Below are 25,362 nucleotides of genomic sequence, written 5' to 3'. Positions count from 1 at the left end.
ACGTGACGCGAGTCTGCTCTTCATAACATTACTCAACGTTTGGTGTCACTTACTGCAGACATTTCTGTTTACTTGGTCTTTAAAGCCTAGAGGCCAAACATTACTAATAATTGTTGTTTCCAGCACCGTAAGTTCAGAAAGGAATAGTGGAGAGAAAAGTAGAGTTTGTAAAAATAAATTAGATATTTGTCAACATTTTACTTCGGAGTGAAACAGGATTTTCAATGAGAATTAAACTCATTCATCCTAAAACAAAAATGAACAAAGGTGTACATATTCATACACTACTGTTCAAAAGTACACTACTGTTTCTTTTGAGAAATTAATACTTTCATTCAGTAAAGGATGCCTTCAATTGAAGACATGTATAATATTACAAAAGTTTAAGATTTTAATTAAATATTGATCTTTTAATCAATTAATAAAAAAAATAAAATAAAAAAATAAAAAAAAAACAGTTCCACAAAGCATTAAGCAGCACAGATAATATAAATGTTTCTTGAACAGCAAATCAGAATATTAGATTGATTTCTGAAGATCATGTGACACTGAAGACTGAAGTAATTTTTCTGAAAATACAGCTTTGATCAAATGAATAAATTACATTTTAAAATGTACTTGAATTGAATTTTAAATTGTAAAAACATTTTTTAAATGTTGCTGTTTTTATTGATCAAATAAATGCAGCCTTGGTGAGCAGCTTTGTTTTTTATATTTATTTAAAAACAATTTTTTAAATAAAATACAATAAAATAAAATAAAATAATGAAAGTCCATATCAAACTTATAATTGAGACCATTTTAAGTATGCTTGATTACTTGGCTAAATATTTCAACCAAAATGCAAACCTTTTTCTTCTTGGCTTTTACGCCAAAACACATTGCCTGTTCTCATCCTACCATACGGTCTCTGAGCATGAGTGTCTATCTTTCTCCAACTCCTGAAAACAACAGGTGCAGTGGCTCCAGTGGAGGATCCAAACTCATCTCTGGTGTGTGTGGGCCGTGGAGGACTCATCTGGATGGGGGAAGACTTCTCTCGTTGGGCTTCTCTCACGCTTATTAACTTCAATCCAGCAGCTCGGCTGCAGCATACTCATGCCAAATCACTCACAACATTTGCAGTGCCTTTGTGTTCTTCGTCATCACTCCCTTGTCTGTTTTGTCTTGTTTTCTGTTTGATAAAAAAATAAAAAATAAATAAACATTGTCAAAAAAAAGAGGAAACAATTTAAGCACTCATAACTTCATTGAAGAGCAAGTTCCACATAAACAGGCATTTGCAATTCATTTTATAATGCGGTGTATTTCCAAGTGAACAATGAAATAATAATAAAAAATAGGATTTAACTGGGAACTGATTGGATTGTGAAAAGTGGTCTCTCAATAACCTATGCTTGAAAAAACAAGAGTACAGAAAAGGAATAACACTAGTAAATCATGCATAAAAATAATTGTGCATTAAACATTTTCATTTTTGATTTCCACCAAACAACAAAAATAAGAATTAAGAAAGACTATTTTTGCTTTTGCACATGTGATGTTCTCAGAACTGCATTTCCTGATGATTTGAACGTGACCATCAGAGCGGTGGGATTTTGGAGCGCCTTCTCGCCTCCAGCTCCCTGATGAATATTCAGGAGTCCATTGCCTTTTCACAGTCATAATAGGCCAGCCATCGCTGGCCTGCCTTTGGGGGGAAGACTCGACGAGTAGCAGATTATTTCAACCTGTGTGTGAAAGAGGCTCGTTCGTTCTTAAGCCACCTTACAAAAGATGAAATCTGACTTGCAAAACTCCTGTTGCTGCCCCAGAGCAGCGATTGAGATGGCTTACAGGTGGACCAAACCCCTGCAGCCCTCCATCATCATCATCATCATCGTCATCCTCAATTCCCAAATTGTCCTGGAAAGCAGGAGCAAGCTGGATCCGTCTTGGGCTGTTTTGTCCAAACTGGCGGCACAGATGGGATAATGACTTTTACAAACAGCATTCTGATGAGAGGAGGGGAAAAGGAGCGGTATGTAAAATGCACAAAGGCCTCCATAAGCACATCGGGCTCTGCATCTGGAACAAACTAAAAAGATGTTTAATAATTTAGAAGCAAGCAGGCAGGCCTGCTGCAGCTGTTGTGTGCAGACGAGCATGAAAGGCGTCTATGTGGCAGCTGGCTCGTGCCTCTCCCCTGGTTTCGGTGTGGTGAGGAGACGGCAGATTTGGGATTAGTCAATCCCTGATACTCCTGCCCATCTGCCACGCTAACTCGCTCCGACAAAAGAGAGAAGAGAGGAAAAATTAGAAAATTAAATTAGAAAATGGAGAGTCCAAGTCCTGAGTGCTGATTGGTCAGTACAGAGCTCCAGCATGCAAAATTACACAATATAGTAATAGTTATGATGCAAAACACCTGTTCACTATCACTGTGTGGTTCCCATAGTGGTATTGGTATTTGTAGCATTAAAACTTTTTTTTTTTTTTTTTTTTTAAATGTCTGTAATATTTTTTATACATATAACATTACATATATTTAAGTCTCTTTATGCTCACAAAGATCATGTAAAAATCACAATACTGTGGAATATTATTAAATTCTTCAGAAATGTTTTTACTATGCTAATTTGCTGATCAAAAACATTTATTATTAATATCTATGCTGCTTAATATCTAATTATTGATTTATTTGAAATCATTACACACTACCATTTACAAGGTGTAGGTTAGTAAGGTAATTTAAAGAATTTTGGTAACACTTTAGAATAAGGTTCCATTAGTTAATGTTAGTTAACTACTTTCGTTAACATGAACTAAGCAAGAACAATCCTTCTACAGCATTTATAAGTCTTAGTTCATGTTAATTTCAACATTTACTAATGCATTATTTAAATCAAAAGTTGTGCTTGTTAACATTAGTTAATGCACTGTGAATTACCATGAACTAACAATGAATAACTGTATTTTCATTAACTAACATTAACGGAGATGAATAAATACAGTAATAAATGTATTATTCATTGTTTGTTCATGTTAATTAATACATTAACTAACATTAACTAATGGAACCTTATTCTAAAGTGTTACCAAATTTTTTTATTTTATTTTTTATTTTTTTTTTGTACAATTGTCCCCATTTGACAAGTCTTAAATTTTTGAATATTTATTCAAATGTATTCCTAATTCAGCAGTATTACTTTAAATTGATAAAAACTGCCAGTAAAGACATTTATAATGTTACAAAACATTTCAAACAAAGACTGCTCTTTTGAAATTGAAAAACATATTTCCCCAAAAATTTTTTAAGAAGCATTAACAATGATCATAATAACATATTAGAATGATTTCTGAAGGATCACATGAGACTGGTGTCTGGAGTAATTATCCTGAAAATTCAGCTTTAAATCAAATGAATAAATTACATTTGACTGTATATTCAAATAGAAATTGGATCTATTAAATTGTAATAATATTTCACAATATTACCATTTCAAAAATAAAATAAAAAATAAAGCCAGATCATTAGAGACATCATTCAAAAATATTAAAAATCACAAATTATTCATAAATTAATGTATAGACAGGTAGTTTATATTGTGAAAATCACAGGAAGCAAAAGCACATATTCAAGTGTAATCTCTCTCTCTCTCTCTCTCTCTCTCTCTCTCTCTCTCTCTCTCACACACACACACACACACACCATAAAACAAGATTGGCCCTTCACCCCTGTGTGTGTTTTGTTGTCTTGTGGCTGGAGCTGTGGCACTATCATCCCGTTGCTCCAGGGCACGTTTTGCACTCCACACATTTTCACGAATACAAAATGTCGCTGGCCACAAACAATGCTTGTGTCTAATTGGCCGAATTAACCAAGTCTTGTATCTCGTCCCCATACTGATTAGCAAAGCTCAGCTGGGACGGTGGTGGGGGGGTGGGGGGGTTGGGGAGCCAGAGGGGGGGTTGTGGGATTTGTAATGGGGGGTGGGTGTGTGCCCAGGAAAGAGACCCAGTCCTGGGTAGAGTCCCAGCTGGGCCGCCTGTCTCAGTGCGAGGAACATCACAGTTAGCAGTGAGGGGGGATTTGTTGCATTTTGTTCCTCTTTAGAAAATGCGTCTTATAGATGCTTGGATCTGCTTTATCCTAAAATACAAAAGAAATTGTCATATCAATTTTAAGAACTATTTCAAGCCAATAAATCTTATCTAAACTGTATAAAAGTTATCTGGAAGGTTCAGATCTCTATTTAGGTTTTTAATTTAATTTTTTATTTTTTGCTGATCATGTGGTGTATTTTTGGGAAGCCTTTTAACCTGCTGGTACTCCGGGGAGATATTAAAAAATTAGTCTCTAGTATCGGGCAGTAGATTAAACCTTGACACCAACAAAACGAGGAATAGAGAACAAATCTTTCCCTCTATAATTTTTCCCGGGTGACTTTACCAAGGGGATGTGTGTTCAAGGTTGTGGGACGAGGTCCTGATAGTGACAAAGCACAAAGACGGGAGCTTATTCCACCTCAGTATGGTGTGTGATCTCAGAGGAGATCTCACAGATGTCCAATAGCTTGCCGTTGACTCCTTTACAGGAGTCCCATGTTACGCTCGTAAGATCAATCTCGGTATCTCTTCCTCTTTTAAGGCACAACAGTCGGAAGCACATTAAGTATTTTCCTCTCCATTGTGCTCCCATAAGGCCGCAAACAACAAACTCCCAGAGTTGGGATGACGTTCGGGGAGGAGGCAGATATTCCAGCTGTACTCAAGCGTTGGTAGTTAATTCTTCACTCGCCCAGAGCCATACGACTACCCCACCAACCACGCTCCTGATGTACTTTTGCACGATTAAAACACATTTCTGATACAGTTAAGTTTCAGACGGCTGTCATTAATTATATTTTACTTAATTCCCAAGCCTTCTCCCTCTGTTCCTTTTCATTTATACTCTTTTTTTTTTTTTTTTTGCTTAACCCGCCTTGTGTTTTGGGAGCGTCCAATGCCGTCCTACTTAGCTTCCCTTTGTCTTGTGTGTGATCTTCAAATGGAAGGCATCACCGCTGATCAATCGTCCACGTTTCTCGCAGCACCTCTGTTTAAACCTGGGAAATCACTCGATACTGGTGGAAAAAAGTAATTCTATTCTCTGTAGAGCGGCTCGGTGCGTATGATCAGGGATCTGTCTGGAGAAGTGGCGTTGGGAAAACTGATCTGATGGTGTTCTGATCTACTCTGCTTCTCAGAGGTTTTTAACCGTTTTGTTTTGTTTCTCAACTGCACAAATAGATGCAAAGTGTAACTTATATTACTTGTACTATCATTGCTTTGCAAACTTTTCTTTCTTTCTTTGCAAATGTTTCATGCAAACTTTTTAAAATATTTTTTTATGCACTGTCAATAATACCAAATAAAATAATGAATGCTGTAATTTTTATTGCTATATTTTAGGAATTAGCACACTAACAATGAAAACTCTGTCCTTATTTATCCTGTCAACTACATAGTGAACTATATTGAAAAATTATATATAGGTTTTGAACAGCATGCACACAATACATTTTTATGATCAGTGTTTTTTTTTTTTTTTTTTTTTTTTGCAAAAGCAATGTGCTATATCCTTATTCCTTGGGTATAAGTTTCAAGCTGACCATTGGTGCTTTGTCAAATGTAAATAAATAAGTAATAATACATAAATGTGCATTAATAATTTGGAGTCATGGTAAACACTGCTTTTTACCTACACTGTTCATAATAATTAGTATAGTGATAATGATATAGTGACATAATAAATAGTGATTGTGAAGTTTTAAGGCCTCAAAAAGAATGAACTAAATAATAAAAGTAGTCCATATGACAATCATTCTTTGGAATTTCAAGAACAATTCTCACTATTAACTAGTTGTTTATTACCACACATATATATATATTCATAGCATATTGGCTATTTATTAGTACTTATGAATTACATATGCCTAATCCTGCATGACCATATTCTACATCCCTTAATTCTGCCCAATACCTAAAGCTAGCAACTACCTTAACATTTATAAGCAGAAAAATAAGAGTTTATTGAGGCAAAAGTCATAGTTACTAGTTAGTTAATAGTGAGAATTGGCACTAAACTAAACAAGTTAATTCATTCAGTGAACCGTATCAATACTCCTGAAGCAGAGTGTTATACAGGTTTTGAACATTATATTAACAACAACAAAATTTAGATGCAAAGTATAACTTCACAAATGGAGTTTTTTCCTCACAGACCACCACCTCTGCCTATCTCTCTCACTCTTTCACACACACACACACACACACACACCTCTTGTGCCCTGGAGCCTCATGGTCTGACTAAAATGACACGGGGGTCTGCAGTGTTGCCGCGGGATACACATGGCTCAAGGTGACCAGTGGGTTCTTTCATCAGCATCACGGATCGATACGGATTCGAACAGAGAGTCCTTCCGTGTCCCCGAGGACCAGTCTAGAGCGTCCAGCTGGGGGCGAGCCCTGAGCCAGGCAGCTTACACTGGAATCACACATACAGAGAGGATAATCAGACACAACTCGGTATGACCATCGCTATTAAAGCAATAATTCACTTGAAGATTAAAATCATTTACCATCGCAAATATGCATGCTGTTCATACTATTTACATACAGTTCATATTGACATCTGGAGGGCCCCCCAAAAAAAACAAAAAACAAACAAACAAAAAAAAAAAACATTAAACCATAAAAGTCATTTATATGACTCACATGATTGAAACATGAAACAAAACAACAAAAAATTTATCAATTAAAATCACAATTGCAAGCAGAAAAAAATAAATAAATAAAATTGGTAATTGTGACTTTTAATCTAAAATATTCTTAGTTTATATCGTCCAATTTTTTTGCAGTTCTTAGAAAAATATCTGAATAATCATTATATAATAAAAATAATCATATATATATATATATATATATATATATATATATATATATATATATATATATATATATATATATATATATATATATATATATATATATATATATATACACACACACACATTTAAATATTAGTACACTTCCATATATTAATAGATTAGAGGGAAAACAATGTTGAAAATTACTTATTGTGACCACTATGAAATGTCTTTTTTATTTTTGACTATTCGTTTAAACTATTAAAGATTAAGATTAAACTTTACATTATTTGACCTGATCACGGTTACAGGTATCCTAGGATGCACCACTGCATACATTTTTATTCTTGGCGTCCCATAATCCCAGACCAGGATGTTCCTATGAAAGATTTCCAGCTGTGCACATGATGATCGTACATTTATAAACGCAGATCCTAATTAGTGATGGGTTGCCATCTGCGCTAAAGATGTTGCTGTTAAGAGCAACAGAGTTTTCCCTTAAATTGATCACTTGAGGAAATCAGGCTCAGACCCCCTTCCCTGTGCCATCCACACCTCGTTGCCCCCCTGAATCCCACCCTTTCACTTTCCGATTGCATACAAGGCAATTACGGCGACATTGTGCGACGCGGCGTTCGGGTTGCAGCTGGACAGATATTTGAAACAAGTCAGTGTTTAATTAGGTTACACAGTCATTTCCTGCTCTGCAAATTAAAGCCCCAGAACCTCACACAATTAATCTGCGTCTGCGGGTCCCATGCGGTTCCCCTGGAGAACCCGCTCTGGTTCTTCAGATCTGACCCTCTGGGCCCTTGCTGCCACGGGGAGAAAAGCAATTATAAAAACAGCCCTCACTCTAATCGGCACAAACTCTTGCACACACATGATTATTGATATTCCGGAAAAAAAAGGCAAGTTAATTCAGCTCCTGACTTTTAATTGCTAAAACAGTTTTGTTATGTGCTACAGTACCAAATACAACCTTGATAACATAATACTCCTGTGCATTTAACAGCGGTTAGGGGGATATACTGTAAAGTTAGAGATATCATGCACAAATCACTCTGCACAAAACATTTGTATGTGAGCAAAAAAACAAAATAGTAATTAAAAATGTCCTTCACATGTTAAACAGTCATAGCCCACTTTCGAAACTCCCAAAGCAGCCGTTTGCACCCCGGACACCAAAAGCTGTGACTGCCCATAAAAGATATAACCAAATCAGCAATGTTGTACAGTAGCAGCCTTAGTGTAATTAAATTCCACACACTGAGTAATACTGTTTTGTGCAAAAGCCTGTAATGGAACTACATTTTTACTGCAATTTTTAATTAGCGATGTTTGCTAAGGCGAACATCACTATTACTTATAGTTAGGGATGGGCGATATATCTAACAATATGATGATGCACATCTAGTCAGTAAATCTGGTTTCATGATTGCCGCTAAATCACCATCACCTGCTTTTAAATCAAGTGGCTTTAATAGACAGAGCCATAGATCATAAGAAGAACTATTTATTTGCAACAACTGATGCAGTGCAGCGTTGTCAGTGTAACATTTGGTTAGTCATTCTCTATGCTAAGGAAGTTCCAAACGCTTATATGAGACGCTAGTGGATTTCATGCTGAGAGGCTTGATATGGTGCTCAGGTGGGATGCTTTTCCTTCTTTTTTTTTTTTTTAAACAAAGTTATGTGTGACAAAGTGGTACAGAAGAAGTACACAGAAAGAGAACAAGGAAAAGCCATTTGACCACTTGCCATGCCCATGGCCCATTTCTGCAGATAATTTCCCCTAGAGTCAAATTTAATTGCTGCTTGAGTGCCCTCAATCTTTAAACATTCTCCATCATTCTCTGCGTCATTTATTTTTCAGGATGACAAAGGAACGGCTAAAAAAGGCATGCAAACAGAAAATACGTAACCTTTAACAAATGACCCGGCGTGACAGGAAACAACACATTTAAAGAGCTGTTTAAGAAGGCCTGTCCTCATTGGTTTTTTGCACACTAAAAGCGAGCTTAGGGCAGCAGAAGGGGGATTTGCATTCTCTTCAGAAGCTGACTTTGCAAGTGTGTTTGTCTACAAAGCAGTTTAAAATGAAGCTATATACATGATTCATGTTTGCTGCTTTCAAGTTGCTCCTCGCTCAAGAACAGGACTTCACATTACTGTAGGCTAATTATTTGAAGCTGACTTGGGCAGGAGAAGACAGGTTGTCTGGGATGGAAATCATGCAGAAGTGGAGGGAATACTAAATAAGAATACAGCAGACGACCAGCAAAGGTAAAACATGCTGGGAAACAAATCTGTATTTGTTTTACTTGTTTTAGTTGTGTATTTATTTACTTTTAGTTATATAAGGTCACATTGAAAATGTATTGGAAGCTTACATTAATTACTTATACTGTTTTAACTTTTAATAGATTACTAACCCTAACCCTAACCCTAACATAAAAATAATACATTTTAAAGTATTATTAACTTTAATAATACTAATGTTAAAATAATACAATAATCTAAAACATCTAAACAAAGAGTGATATTTATACTTAATATTAAACTTTTTTGCATTTCTGGTTTCCTGCATTTGCATGAATTCAAATTCGAAGAAATAGCAATTGAACGCAATAATAATAATGCATTCACTGAATAACACGGACAAGAGAGGATTCAGTCACGCTGATAACTGTGAACGTTTTTTTTTTTTTTTTGGTGCTGAGAAAAAGTAACTCGATTCTCTGTCCAAAACATTGTAACATAACTTTTTTAAAGCTGCAATCTATGCAATCATCTCAGGGTAGCTTTGCGTCCATGCTAGACTACATCTGGATCACAGGTGCTACAGAAATCACACAATGGTTGGGGAATATCTGTCATTTGCCTCCATCAAAGATGCCTGAGTTTCACAGTGTCACACTGGATGCTCGGATTTTGCTCATCACTTTGATTGTTTTCCTCGGACCACGTGGGATTTCAGAGATGCTCCAGCTGAAGTTAGCTTTGAGACGCAGGAAACATCTGAGCAGCAAAGCCTCGTCCTTGCTGAGCAAATTAAAAATGTATTGGCGCCCCTCCTCCCCGCTGACTTTCAATCGCACGTGCCCACGTCTCACTGAAAATAATAATAATAAATATCTATATCTATATGTTTGATAGTCATAAGAAGACTTTTCTTACATGCTCATCAAGTGGAAAAATACATCAGCGGCGTGTCCCGTCCTTGTTTTGATGTGCCGTCACCTTTGTTCTCGAGATGATGAGGTTAAGTTTTGGTGAGGAACTCTCCACGCTCTGCCTTCAGTCTTTCCATTTGTCTTTCATTTTGATTTTGTGACAGAACGGCGCACTGAGGGCATTGTTAGGGTACACGGGATTCTCAGAAAGGAACTAAATATATTTTTTGTTTTCATAATTAATTTAAAGTTTCGATGCAAGTTTGTCATGAACAAAGGAGAAGAAACGGCAAAGCGATTTCGGGTTTTTGAGAGTGAACGCTAGAAAATGAAAGCTTTGTGGTGGAGGGGTCTGAATAATTCATGCTCTGACAAGACAATGACATTATATTGTCCCACATTTCTTTTAAAGGAGCAAAACTGTATGCATGTGAAACAGCCTTAGCTCAATACATCTTTCATTGGAGACAAAATCACGCAGAAGACTAAGGCCTGCTGCTTCCCTCACAAAGCCACTACAACACGAGTCAAGGTCACAGAGTCAGAAGGATTGATTAAATGACATGCCAGAGCCAGACCATTAATCGTATGCCATTCCAGATGGATTGAAAAATTGTAAGAAAGTGGATCTTGCTTTATCGCTACACAGAAGCAGCACTGAACTCGCCACTGTCACTAGAGCTGTTGGTGCAGATCTGGATTCAGTTTGCTTGTTTGGTTTGGTTTCTCTGAATTTGGGTCTGCAGGTCATTTAATATCAGATATGGTTCTTTCCGCATAAACTGCACTCAAAGAGTAGCTTGTACTCTTCAAATCTCAGGGATATTGTACATCTACTATCCCTATACATCTAATTGTACATCTAATCTAATGCAAGCTTTCATAGCGTGACACCCAGCATCAGCTGACACTGAGCTGGTTCTCCTCCCACTGCAATTAAATAAGATATATAACATGTGCTCTATCTGTACTCATATTTGACTAAGTCTGTCACACAGATATGCACTTACCCTCCTCCATCCCCAACTCCTCCTTAAACAAGCATGATCACTTAGTGTCTCGTCCATTGAAATCTTCCATCAGCAAATCATTGATTAATCTCGTTCAGTCTGTATCACAGACCTGTATCACTTCTGCATGTATTTTATATCTGTTGCGTATTAAAAAGTCTGGTAATTCCATTAGGCTTCAGGGTTTTCAAATCTCTCTCTCTCTCTCTCTCTCTCTCTCTCTCTCTCTCTCTCTCTCTCTCTCTATATATATATATATATATGTGTGTGTGTGGGGGTTATGTATGTTACATATGTTATACATTTACTTTAATATATTTATTGTAAAATATGCAACAAAAATAATGCAATTTTTTATTAAGTTTTTGTAACTCAGATTTAATCAAGTATTATTTTAGTATAATTGAAATATAATTATAGTTTTTATTAATATGTTGAATCCATTTTTATTTTCATATTTTACATTTTCATCTGCATCTCCATTATAAAGTTTTAGTAATTTAGTTGTGCATTTTTGTCATAATAGTAGTTTTTGTTTATTTTTATATGTCCCCTATATTTTTATTTCAGTTTTAGTTATTTTAGTGCATCACATTAAAATTAAATTATACATTACATTAAATTAAAATAAGAAATGCTGCCTTGGCAACTGGCTAGAATAAAAATGTATATAATATTATAGCTACATTTTTTTAAATATTATTTCAGTTAATGATTGCAAATGGATTTACTATTCATTTTGGTTTTAGGCTGTAGCAGTTTTTGGAAACATAAGCAGCAAACGGCATGTTTCCAAAGTGTATTTGCAATTAAGTGTGCCATTGAGCGTGCAGTTGTTGGGGCCATGTTCAGTATGCACATCCTGGTGGTGAGGAGGGCATTCGTGCCCTGTGGACAGACTAAGAAGTGATTGTACACGAGGGAATAAGGCAAGGACACCAGACTGGCAACTTCGACTCAGCAGTGACAAGAGCTCAGCGTTGTCAAACACCCATCAGCTATGTGGCCACGCTTTGATTTAAGACTGCAGCTGCCTGTAAGCGGGATGGGATGGGCAGCGTATGTTTGTCAGATGGGGTTAGCACACTCTCACATGATAAAGCATGAAGGTGAGGCAAGAGGGCACCTTTAAGCCCAGAGCATCGCCCTCATCACATCTTTACCTCTGTTTGTTAGGAGTTTTAAGTAAAAGTCCAGGCCTGTAAAGTCCAAACCCACTTGGAAGAGCCCCCGAGACCCTTTGGATGCAGAAAAACCACAAAGCATCTTTAATGCAAATATCAAATGCCAAAGCCAGGCATTCGACAAAGAGTTTTGAACATAATTTGAAACCACAAGGTTTTGTTCTAAAGTTATTTATATATATATATATATATATATATATATATATATATATATATATATATATATATAACCCCTAAAAGATGCTTATTAGTATCTTGAAGGTGCATATTAATACATATATGGTAAATATTAGTACCTTTTGAAAGCATACCGTCCCAGTGACAGATTTTGTACCCTTTATCTAAGCGTGTAGGTTCTTTCTAAATCAGTCTAATGTTGGATTTGAGATGTCATGGCTGTTTTGTATCAAACACACTCGCTCACTGCCCGCCAGTGTCCCCCAGCTAAGCTCATTGTAGTCTAATTAATTTGCTCTTATTAGCTAAATATGCTTCTGAAGGGCCAGTCTCTATGATGTGACACTATTTGCCCAGTGGAGCTCCTTTAATAAAGTGTACAAATTCACCAGATAATTGTGCGCTGATACTGGTGGTGCCCCTCAAGTGCGTATACTTGAACCCATGGTGCTCCAGGCCCTGCCGTGCGTGCGTGTGTGTGTGTGTGTGTGTGAGATGGGGGTTGGTCGGACTGCATTATTCATCTCTACTGCTGAGTTTGAGGGTGGCGTTGGGGAAACGGCTTCCCTCCCAACTCTGTCTGAGCTCAAGGAGAGGCAGAACATTAACAGGCCAGACCTGTTCACATGAACTAATAGCTCAAAGCCACTCTCAAAGACAGATAAATAGATATTTAAATTGCATTTACTTTGGAAATTCAACTGAGATAGTTTTCATTAGACATGTAATCATGCACTGGCTGAATGCAAACGGAGTAATGTCGCCTTACTTAAGATGAAATAAATTAAACCAGATTCCTACTTTGCTCTCAAGACTAATGACACGTTCCTGCCACACTGATGTTGCTATTAAAATGATAATTTAAGGTGAAAGGTTTAAGCAATAATCAGATCTGCACTCCGATATAAAATGAAAGCTCTCATTTAGGAAAGAATACAGCAGATAAACCTGGAAAAATATCCTTATTAACCTGAAACACTTACAGGGGCCAAAAACACTATTTCTTTTTTACTACATCTTACTTTTCACTTCATATTACAGATGTTCCATAATTGGTGTGTCTTTGATCACGGGAACTACTATTTACAACATCCATCCATCCATCCATCCATCCAAATATCTCATAAAATAAATAAATAAATGTTGCAAAAATATTAATAGAAACAGAAAGGTAACGGTAAAGGAACTTGTTTGTCAAAAACAGAAGGCGAAGCAAAACTCCTCAAATACAAGAGTAACAGCTCCCAATGGCAGATTAATCTCCCTCCCCTTTTGATTCATCCCTTGCCGTTTTTGCGGATCGGTTTTCCCGTGCCAATTGCAACTGGTCCACATTCTTCCCACCCTGCGGGAGCTTGCACAGTCCATCTCAAATTCTGCTGGAATAAAAATGTCATTGGCATTCTCCTTCATACTCCAATAAAAGAAGATACATGGACTTATCGGAGGTCGGGAGATTCCATCCAGCATAAAGCCTCGCCTGCTAGAATCATTCTTAGGGGCCATAAAAAGTGTGCATGTCAAACGAGCCCCAGGGACGGCCCCACAGCTGAGGTGATCTGCAGGTTTAGCAAAGCGAATTGACTGGACACGTCAGTTAATTAGGCATTTCAATACACCATTTCTCAGACAGGCTTTTCTAGGCGAGTGTGGGTAACTGAATATATTTCTTCTCTTTCAAGCTTTACGGCCGAGCTCTATATCAAAAGCTTTGCGCAGCTGAAAGATGGGGATGCTGTCTTTAACTAGGATTGACAGAGGCTCGCTCCTGAAACGCATCAACAGAATTGGAGAATAGGTAAATTTGTCAGGAGACAAAGGCCTGCCAGAGTTTGAGGCAATACGTGCTGTATATTTTTCAGATAATAAGGCATTAAATAGATCTGAACAGCTCAAAGAGGGATCTGGGCAGTTATTGCAGAAGCGCGGCAGGCAGAAATCCCTGACAATACCCTGTTCAGACAGTTTTACATTGTTTCAATGCACATTTATCATCTTTCTACGTCCAAATGTGATCACTCAGTGCACTCTATACATCATATATTACATTATTCCAGGAGGGCAAAGATTCTCGCGACTGCAGAGAAATAGACCCTGGCACGCGCTCTCTCTCCTCCTCTCCATAAATGACGGCGCTGTCTTACTGCCTTCTGCCAATTTAAACTAACAGTCTATAAATCTCAGCGGCTATGCTGCACATGGTGCTTTACGAAAGCTTTAACTCAAATAATATGTGTTACAACTAGATTTTTACATTGTCTGAGCCTGAGGGCTGCTTGCACATGCATAACTGTTTCAGGTGGTTTCAGTTCAAGGTGTTGCTTACTAGTTCAATTCAAAAGAATCAATCCCCAGGATCATCTAAGGTTTCTTGCAAGTGCATGAGATTTGTCCATTTGTCAGGAGTGTTGCTAAGATGTTCGTACAATGCTTTGTGGTTGTTAAACAGCCTAAGGCTTCCTCAGGACTCTACAAATAAGATGCATGGGAAATGCATGGAATTTTTTCCAAATGCTGGGAAAAAATTTGGGAAGTCTGACTTTCTCTCTTCAACATGCACAAATGTTGTGGGATGAGGTACTAGCCAAAAAGTGTGTTGAGCAATAATAACAATGATGCTTTGCCTTTGCAAATGCTACTAACTTGTTGAATTGGTCAAAAGTGTGACACGCCATGATTATTCTTTCAAGTCAAATAAAGCATATCAGAATTGGCTAATGGGAAAGAAAGTAATATGAAATTGAATAGTCTATGTTGAAATTAAATGAAAATTAAATTTGAATCAAAATGTACTATAGTATTTTGGTGAAATCAACTTCTTTCTGGTGAAATCTCCCGAAATTCTCAAAGCATTAACTTTGCTTAAACCCAATCTCTTTAACGTCAGTCTCAAGCTTGCATTCAGATCGGCCTCCATCCACACAACAACCTAAAGAAAGAAGCAGCACCAATGTTCACAATATGGAAGAAAAGATCTGACACTACTTTGATTTGCAACTTCACTATGAAATGTCATGTTGACCTTGAGGCCCAAAAACCCATTTTACATACACAATCAAGTAAAACTGGGTGATAAGAAAAAGTAGGGCACTTGACTTTATCAAATGGTAACTAATTGGATCCTAAAAGTGGACGTTACATAGCTGAATCGAGGCATGTAGCTGAAATGGGTTGGTTGGAAATTGTAGGGATTTGTAAAAAATTACTGCCAAGAACACTGCCAAAATTATCCACAAATAACTCAACAATGTGGGTGAAAATACTAAAAGCTACAAAAATGATCCACTATTTTTGGGAAATTGTTATTCCCTGTGTGGGAAAAGTCATAAAGATTTAGTCAAAATGACTAGAAAACAAAATAAGGCTTCAATTTGGAATAAACTGCAATGCTGAATCATGCACAATATGACCAGGAATGCAAACACGGTTCATTTCCTTTCTGTTAACCTAAATCTCTGCTTGTCAGCAACAACAACCGTCGAGAAGAAACAACCATCGCACAGACACAGCAATTCATCTCAGTCATCTCTGCTCCTGCTCATTTACAGACAGTGAAGGAGGTATCCTGGACCAAAAGAACACCAGCGCGGAGTGACGGAGGGAAATCAGAAGACTGTCAACAACACAAGGGGAGGAAGTGGCCTCGACACGGCCCTGTTTGGCTCCACGTCACGGCTGTTTGTCTCAGACAGAGATGGATATGGTAATGTTTGTCGAGTCAGGTGGGTTTGTGTTTATTTCTATCTTAACAAGCTGTGAGAGGGAGTACGAGCACGTGCTCGCGTAACTTTTGGCAGCGGTGTGAGATGGGGGTTGGTTGACAGTGCTTCCCGGTAGAGGCTTTCAGGTCTCTTTACACTGGCTTCTGAGGACTTTTCATGTTCTTATGGAAAATATCCCTTTGAAATCCCTGCGCTGCACATTTTAATCTCATTTGTGGGGCAGAGTGATGCTGAGACAGGCCTGGGGAGAGCGCAAGAGTTTCTCTAGCTCCCGCTCTCCCTCCTTTTTCTTAGCATAATGTCATTCGTTAGAAGAATCCCTAGGCTGACATCGCTGGAGTGATTTAATTGATTTTAATCATCCACCTGAGAGAGGGAATTTGCGCCCTCTGTCCTGGAAGATAATGCTGCCGTCTTGGAGGATATATCTCACTCCTCATTAATGCTCTGCCATCTCCTGTCACATTGTAAAAGGAAACTTTTGGAAATCACAGCTAGGCATTTGCATAACTAATTGCAGCAATGTGTGTCGTTTCCTTTGGCTTATTTAAAAAATAAAAAAAAAATACTCTCTGTGTGGATGCAATTCAGTGTGAATTAATTTGAGCAGCACCATAAAAATATACTGTATAGTCCTTTAACATTGATTGTGATTTCCCATTTAGATGAATGGGAATGCTTAAAAAAAAGTTCCCTCTATGAATATTATTCCCTCCTTGATGCCACTGGTTAATTTTCCTTTGCAAAACAAAACAAATATATAAAAAGACATTTTTAACAGTATATAAATTACACGTAATGCTACTTTAGTGAATATCATAGCATTACCATGATTTTCATTGGCATATTTTATTAGTAACATCATACTTTGTGTATTAAGAAATGCACAATAAAAATAAACATTGTAAGTTGACATTACAATAACACCCCATTTTTTTATAAGTTAAGTTTTCATTCTTATTTGAACTGATCTGAATTACAAAAAAACATAATTACTGCCGCCCCACCTATTCACCTGTGAGACAACCGCTTTTGTTTTCTGTCTCTCTGTAGATTTGGTCAGACAGTATCATGCCCCTGTAATGAGCAGACGTCTGGTGAAGTCTGGTGTCTATCAAAGCCGCTGATAATAACTAATGCATAGAATTGATTTGAAAGTTCACTACGTATTCACAAATTCCCTTGTGCTGATACACGTGCTTTCACACTGACGCTGCTGAGACCTTCCCTCTCTCCCTCCCTCCCTCTCTCTCTCTCTCTCTCTCTCTCTTTCTCAGAGTTTCACCTCCTTCACATTTGGAAGCAACACATTGTCCCTTCAGTATTCATATCAAATAGTCTATATTTTCACTCCAGGAAAGAAGAATTTAGGTTTATTTGTAGTAGTAAGGGACTAAATCAATAAAATGCTAGATTTGGACTTTATATGTAATCATTGATGCATGATTGAAACCTGTCAAGACCATGTTCAGGTCATATTTCATTCAAAAATAAAATAAAGAATTTGGAAATTAAGTATTTTTTACATAATGATAGTATTACAATTATTATTGTAATTATTATTTTTATAATTTTTTCTTTTCATTGCCACTTTTTCATTTGAGGATAAAATATTATTTACTTCGGAATAAATTTCACTCAGAATTACAGAGAAAAATAGAAACGGCAAGTAATACAATTAATCAATGAAATTTTGAAGTAGACAAATTTAAATAGTATTTTCTTGTATGTATGTGTAATTGATAATTACAGTAATTTAACTATAACATTACAAAAGGTGGACTAGTATTACTGTGAAATAGTATATATATATATATATACACACACACACACACACATATATATGTATATACTGTATAAAATGTACTAGAACAATCTTTATTTAGAACATATTCATTTGTTTGTTTAATTGATAATTACATTTACATTTAGCTGACGCTTAAAAGCGACTTACAATTGCTATATATATATATATATATATATATATATGTCAGAGGTCACACGCCTCTGGAGCAACTAGGGGTTAAGTGTCTTGCTCAGGGACACATTGGTGTCTCACAGTGGATTCGAACCCGGGTCTCCCACACCACTATCCACTGCGCTAACACCACCCCAATTAAATTAATTTAAATTTAAAATTTTAGGAAAGGCTCATATATGACTGTGAAAAAATATAGATTGATATTCATTTTAAAAAGATGTGCACAAATTAATTAAGGAAAGTTTTTTTTTTTTTTTTTTTTTTAAGGACAAAAACCATTCTCTTACAAATGAGTGTAAATGTTTGGCCTAAAACGTCCCTTCTCAGTGAAATGATTTGCCCCTATTTGCATGAACCATTTTATGAGCTTAGAAAGTTATTAATAATTTCTCAATGATTCCAATATATCTAATTAAAGATGAAGTTTGTTTACATTTATAAATTATAAATGTGTTTTAGCTACTGTAAATGTACTGTCTGTAGCTTTAAGGAAATGATATGAATGAATGCTTAAACCAAATATAAATATTTTTGAGACAAATAATTATTCACTTTTGAGATTAAAAATGCATAACCACATTGAAATAAAAGAGAAATTTGAGGTGGATATCACTGGTTCTCTCCTCTCATATCAGCCGTGTGTGCAGACGGCTATGTGCCTCAATAAACACTAAAATTATTCCTGATAGCTTAAGGGTGAATTTTCGTGAAATGACGTGTTCCTCAGAAAGTTTTAATTTCCTTTCTCTTCTCCCTTTAGAGTTCCACTGCAATTTGTTTTATAAAGAAATCTGGAGGAAAAGCAAATGGATTGCAAAACCAAGCTGTAACAAGCCATTAGTTTGAAAATGGGATGGTGAATATTATAGTACACAAGAATAGCAAAACATGCTGGAGAAAAAAACAAAAATTCCTGCCCGGGGAAGGAATTTAAATATGTAGTTTACTAATATTTAATTTATTTGCTTCGCAGGGGAACCGAGCATTTAGCAGTTGCATTTTTAGATCAGAGACAGAAAAATACAGTGATTAATATTTCCTCAGACTGACCACAATATCTTGAATGCTCTAAAGCCAAATTCAACAACATCTCCGGGAGAAACTATACCACTTTCCTTAGCCAACACTCAGATTTCATTTGACATCCATGTGGTGCAACTGTAAAAAATATAATAGTCATCCATTTTAAAGGAAAAAAATCAATCCTCTCTATCTTTTATCAAAATTGTATATTTTATTCCTTTTTTCAACTGAGATTATGTATCCTTTCTTCATATCCGACCACCTCCGTTCTGGTGCAGAACATCCACTTTTCATGTTTCATGCTGTTTAATGTAGACTCAAGCTAAATAAAAAGCATTAATTTGGCTGTGATTTGGTGAGAAGCCCCATCTAAATGGATCTACATTTGTGCTCAAGTCTAAAGACCTCAGCCGGATGCTCACCTGGGTTAAATTTACTTTCCTTCACATGTTCACACCTCCATCCATGGTGATCTTCTCACAGTGCCCAGCTGTTTAACTGCCATTGCTTTAGATCTATCAGATCCATCTATCTGGAGGAAACTTCTTAGAAACACTAACTTTGCATTATGTATCTGCACTGGGGAAAGAGTGGTCCTCTTGCCCTGAAGATCTCTTTCTCACCATCTCTCTCTCTCTCTCTCTCTCTCTCTCTTCATACCGGGCATCTTGCTTCACGCTGCTTCGTGTTAGAGCAAATTAGCTTTGTAAATACTTTTTTTTTATTCTCTCATATGAAAATTTGCTGGTGTGTGTTACTTGCTGTGCTGAGTAAACAGCAAATGTTGCTTTGTTTTGATTTTCGAGTGCAATCTTAATTGCAAAAACACAATCAGCTGTTTGTAGGGAGGGTGTTTAATCTTTGAGTTTAATGATTTAAGGGAGTGCATGCCAGAAGAATCTTTTTATTGCTTCCCAAAGGGCGTTTCTTTTTCTTCCTCTTATTTCTTCTCTTCAGCTCACTTCAACATTATGCTAAAATTTCTAAGGGGCTGTTAACACATTAGCACATGATGAGATGATGAGTTGTTGTAATATTATATATATATATATATATATATATATATATATATATATATATATATATATATATATATATATATATATATATATATATATATATATAATATATGTGCTGACAAACTGCCTGGGAGCTCCTCAGTGGTGAAACTCCTCCTCCTTCAATCAGTGGTGAACCAGGTGGAACAAATCTTCCAGGTGATCTGAGCATGCCAGTACCTGGCTTTGTTGTCTTTAGACCGCATTTAAGGCACCACAAGACCAAGGAAACCATCTTTGTCATCAAGGTGACTGTGCAAGACCAAGCCTTCCACAATACTGTGAAGGACAGCCGGTAAGCGCCATATTGGCCATGTTTGGCTAGACTGCCTTAAGCAGTCAAACACAAACTCTTGAACTCTTGTTGACTTTGAGAGGACTTTTGCAGTGGTATTTGTAACTTCAAATGTTGTTTGTGGGGTAATCAAATTCCAAATTCATTGTTTGACAAAGAATGTGTTTGAAATTGTTAAAAGTAATTTTAACTTTGTAGAAATCTTAACAAACAAAGTTCTTAATTCAGTTGAAAAGGTATAGTCTAAAATTATTTGGCTAAAGATACTTCGTTAAAAGATAAGAAGGTTCTAAAAATTTAAATATTGATTTGTTTTGTAAAGGATATATAGTTGTGTGGCTACAATGATGCCTTAGAATAATTCTTGACTATGAAAATACTTCTTAAAAGTGGAAACCTTGTATTTTGTAATGACAGTACTGTGTTTATCTGAGGAGAATGAAGAATTGTTTAGTTTGACTGTCAACTCAAATAATAACTGGTATTTGTCATTTTCTTTTGAGGTTTTTCACCTGTTTACTGCTATCAAGGAATGGTAAATAAAAGACAAACAACTGTTCCCATGGCTGTTTATTGAGTGAAATCCAGTTAAAAGCTTCATGTGGAGGGATTGTCCTTTTCAAGTGGGGAATTGCACAAGGAATAGATCAGAACTTGACAATATAATAGAAACAGAAAGAGTGCGTGCACATATAGCTCTATTGTTTGTGTTTCAACAGCCTAAAATCAGTTGTTTTAAACTGCAGTGCTTACAAACACATGCAATCATAAAGTTTTTGTGAGCATGCGCACACTATTCACGTTTCTGCCTGCATCCCTGTGCGTGTAATGCATGTGAGACTGCATTAATTCAAGTGATGGAAAAAGTACTGCCGTAAACGATGCATTTTCCGGCACTACAAAATAAATGATATGCATAATATGAAATTATATCATCCATCCGTTATATATCGTAGTATTGCCCAGCCCTAGTGAGAACTATAAATGTCTACACAGAGTGTTCCAAGTACGCATTGCATTCTCAATGTTTCCACTAGAGGCACTATAATGTATATTTGCGTAAAACATATTATTCTATGGGTGTCTTGAAGGAACAACAGTTTGAATCTTTATTAGCATGTTAAAATTGACAATGTATAGTTTGATACCTGAATAAAAACATATCCAGCTAATTACACACGCTTGCAATGTACTGGCCAAGCATTTGCATTTGTGTTTACATACAAGCTTGAAGGCCTTAGAAATCAGTTGCCTATGTCAAACACCAGCTCAACGCTATTATCTTTTTTTTACAGTGTTTTTTACGGTTGAAAATACCACTAGTTCTCTCGATCCTGAAACCTCCTCACTGAGCAAATATCCCACAAGCATGTTAAACTGCACTGTGCTAGGCCTTGTACAATTCAGCGAATTCAAATTCGGATCACTCTCGCCCTCTCTCCTATACAGCTACTTTTACAGAGCTTCATTAATCTTTGTTGAATACAATGACATACATCTTTAATGTGCTTGCTGTCAAGTCGCATTTCAGTTAGAGTGCAGCAAAGTGAATGACAGAAAGCAATATTAATAAATTTAACATGGACTGTATAAATTTTTAACAGAACAAGAATGGGAGGCCGGGCTCATCTACCCCTCCTTCCCTCCCTCCCTCTGTTTTCAAACTGACGGATTTTACGGCGAACAGGACGGGCGTGTTTTCTCAAAGTTGAGGCCCTCAGTATAAATAGATTTACATGTCATTAATAAGTAAATTAGGAAAACGCCTTTCAAGTGAAGACAAGTACATAAGCATAATCTCCATATTAAAGGAGTATCCTTTGAAAAGCCACAGAGGAATTTGAGGAGTCAGGCGATATGTCATGCCGCTCTCGTCTTCTTCCTCTACACCTTTAATTACGGAGGAGTTTTATTATGGATCCAGCGTCTCTCTTCCTGGAAACGAGCTGCATGCAGAGCCACCTATGATCATTTTGTACACACCGAGGCCTGATTTTCCAAGTTGAATTAGTGACAGCTCTCCTCGTACTCGTTTCTTCCTGCGGTAATAATATTAAAATATTAAGATTAATTCCATCAAAGCTCATTCGAAGAAGAAAAAAAACGAATCCAAAAATGACGATTAAGAATGCTATTTCAAATTAAAAAAAATTACTGCTGTGATTTTTGGCTTTCGCTCCAGGTCCCAGCAGAGATAATTTGCTGTACGTTTAAACCCGATGAGAACCCTGTCTGTCTGTGTTAAATAAGAAAGTTACGCTTGATATGAGACATGTTTTCGCAGTAGCTTTAGCGATTATAGGAAATCATATGCAAAGCCGGAGTCCTGATCCGAAGTTAATTTATAATTGTGTAGAAGTTATTAATTAGCCTACAAGTTATTAGAAGATCATGCACTACAAAGGATTTCTTTTACACACAACAACGCGGGATGGAAGCACTTCCATAGTCCCTTTTTTCTCTCTCCCTTTCTCCCAGGATGTTTATTTATTTATTTATTTGGATAAAACCTTTCAAGAGGAACACAAGTTTGAACCCCTGCCAGCATAGGTGTTTGTTCAAAGCCACCACGTGCTTCCAAGGTTATGACTGTTATTTTTATAAAGAGAAGTCGATGTTTGCTAATTGCACGGTTGAAATCTGTTTCATAATATGGATGCATGTAGAAAATGATTTGCTACGTGTTTTAAAGAAATGTAATCCGTGTGACCCACATATCTGAAGTCTGTCTCACCCTCCAGTGAATGCCACATTGAAACACCCTGGAAATACCATATTGGATCCAATTTTCCATCACAGGCTGGCTGCCAAACTAATTAATTTAGTGTGGAATGGGCAGTTAGCTCGCACTGTGCCGACAGCAGAACACATAAATAAAGATCATGACGATAGCACGTATCCCGATGAGCAGATTGGACACATATGCACACTTACTGTCAATCACAGTTACGTCCGTGATGGGCTGCCTGCCTCTCCGCAATATGGTGCAGTTAGCGGCGCATGCTGCGGAGGCAGATATTCAGCACGAGCGAGTCACATTTGCCTGATACACGCATGATAGCATCACTAAAGAATATGGCGATGAATTAGCGTCAGATGCTCATTTGCTAAAAGAAAAGGGGAGCTTTGAAAGCTTCAAGCTACTCATAAACTGAGTGACACTTCTAAAAATCTAGTCTGCTATGCTACAAGCAAACTAACAAGCTAAACTGATATCTTATTATATAACCATCAGATGAAGTATTGAATTTTCACATTAATATTTATCTGGCACAAAAATCTCAAATACAGTTATGGCAACTGATGCATTTACACAAACTGCAACTAAAAACACTACAAGTCTCATTAATGTAAACTCATTTGTAATACTGAGTTGAAAATAGTGATGAACAGTAGCATTAACTCGCTAAAAAGAAATGGGATGACTGCTTATGACACAGATAATTCATCCAAATGAGCCAAAATTAGTTTTTTTTCGATTTGACATAAGACAGACTTTGTAGGAAAGCAAAAAGTAACAGTGTTGCATTAGTTGTTGCTTTAAAAGATTTATTTAAAAAAAGATCAAAAAAACAATTTTCACTCGGTAATTGCTAGTAGATTTAAAAAAGAATTACATGGAAACAGCGAACAACACATTGAATTGAATGTGAATTTTTCTTTGAAAGTAGAAAGGCATATTTCAACATATTTCAATATTTTTTGTTTCATAGGTTGGAGATGTTTAAAGTGCAGATGTTCCTGAAAACAGCTGAGCTACTGTTACAATACTGAAAAATCGTATTAGTATCAATACTTTTAGCTAGTGATAATTTTCAAAATAATATAGCTAATGTTTCTTTTAAACAACACTGCATTGCTCAAAATTGCAACATTAGCTAAACAACTATTGTTACAGTTAAAATGTTGCCAGTTTACCATAGACTGATATCAAATCAAAAAGGTAAAAAGGTCTCGAGTTCAATCGGCTGATCCTGGTCAGTATGCATATGTGTACTGTGGCTTAAATTATTGTGGAGTTGTCCATGTACCAGAAAAACACTTTGGATATGCTCAAAAGGAGCCCCATCTCAAAGGAAGTACATCCTCAAAGAAATGGAGTATATCTGAAATTCTTTTTAATGTCTGGATAGGCGGCAGAGTGAAGCCGCGGCCTACTGGTGACTCTACCATTAACGAATGGCCTAGATTCATACGACCCCATCTCTCTCTCTCTCTCTCTCTTTCACACTGATGCAACATATCTGCTTATTAGAGGTGCAAAACTATAAAACTACATACAAGTACACATATGGGTCATTCCTGTTACGCAGAACCTTTAAAATAAGATAATTTAAAATGTCCAATTTATTTTAAAGGAAACGTGTAAAAAATAAAATGGTATACAGCTAATAAACAGCAAAAGTCTTTATTTGTCTTTGCATTATTATATTTTTGATATTATTAAATTGATTTCTGAAATTTTAATCAAACTGGATAGTGTTTGAGGGTGAAACAAATCGACTATTACCACAGGAAAAAAGATAATAATCAAATCCATTGCTAATGCTTACTGACCTTGGTGCTGTTGTTTTCCCTCCAAAGTAATGTCACTTCCTGGAATGTGATGTCATTAAAGCCCCTTTCACACTGCACGTCGGACCCGCAATATTCCCGTAACATTGCCTGGTCGCCTTCTGTGTGAAAGCAACCACGTCCTGGAATTGATTACCGAATTGTACCCGGGTCGGGGACCTAGTAACATTGCGGTAATCGATCCGGAACGAGCGCTGTGTGAACAAAAGCCAGATCTAATTCCGTATAGAAGTGATGACGCGCGTTATGGCGCGACTCTTTTACCGGCTGT

General features: G+C 36.6%; 1 long non-coding RNA gene across 1 annotated transcript; it reads right to left on the bottom strand.

The window, feature by feature from the left end:
- Positions 1 to 710: 710 nt before the first annotated feature.
- Positions 711 to 25,132, bottom strand: LOC128025497 (uncharacterized). The gene is made up of 3 exons (XR_008186168.1): positions 25,074 to 25,132; positions 6,302 to 6,508; positions 711 to 1,174 (listed from the first exon to the last, which is right to left on the bottom strand). It is a non-coding gene; the product is annotated as an uncharacterized LOC128025497 (long non-coding RNA).
- Positions 25,133 to 25,362: the final 230 nt, after the last annotated feature.

The sequence above is a fragment of the Carassius gibelio genome, chromosome A12 (assembly GCF_023724105.1).
Source record: "Carassius gibelio isolate Cgi1373 ecotype wild population from Czech Republic chromosome A12, carGib1.2-hapl.c, whole genome shotgun sequence".
NCBI classification, from domain to species: Eukaryota; Metazoa; Chordata; class Actinopteri; order Cypriniformes; family Cyprinidae; genus Carassius; species Carassius gibelio.
The sequence above is the reverse complement of the archived record's forward strand: the minus strand, read 5'-3'. Positions and strand labels throughout refer to the sequence as shown.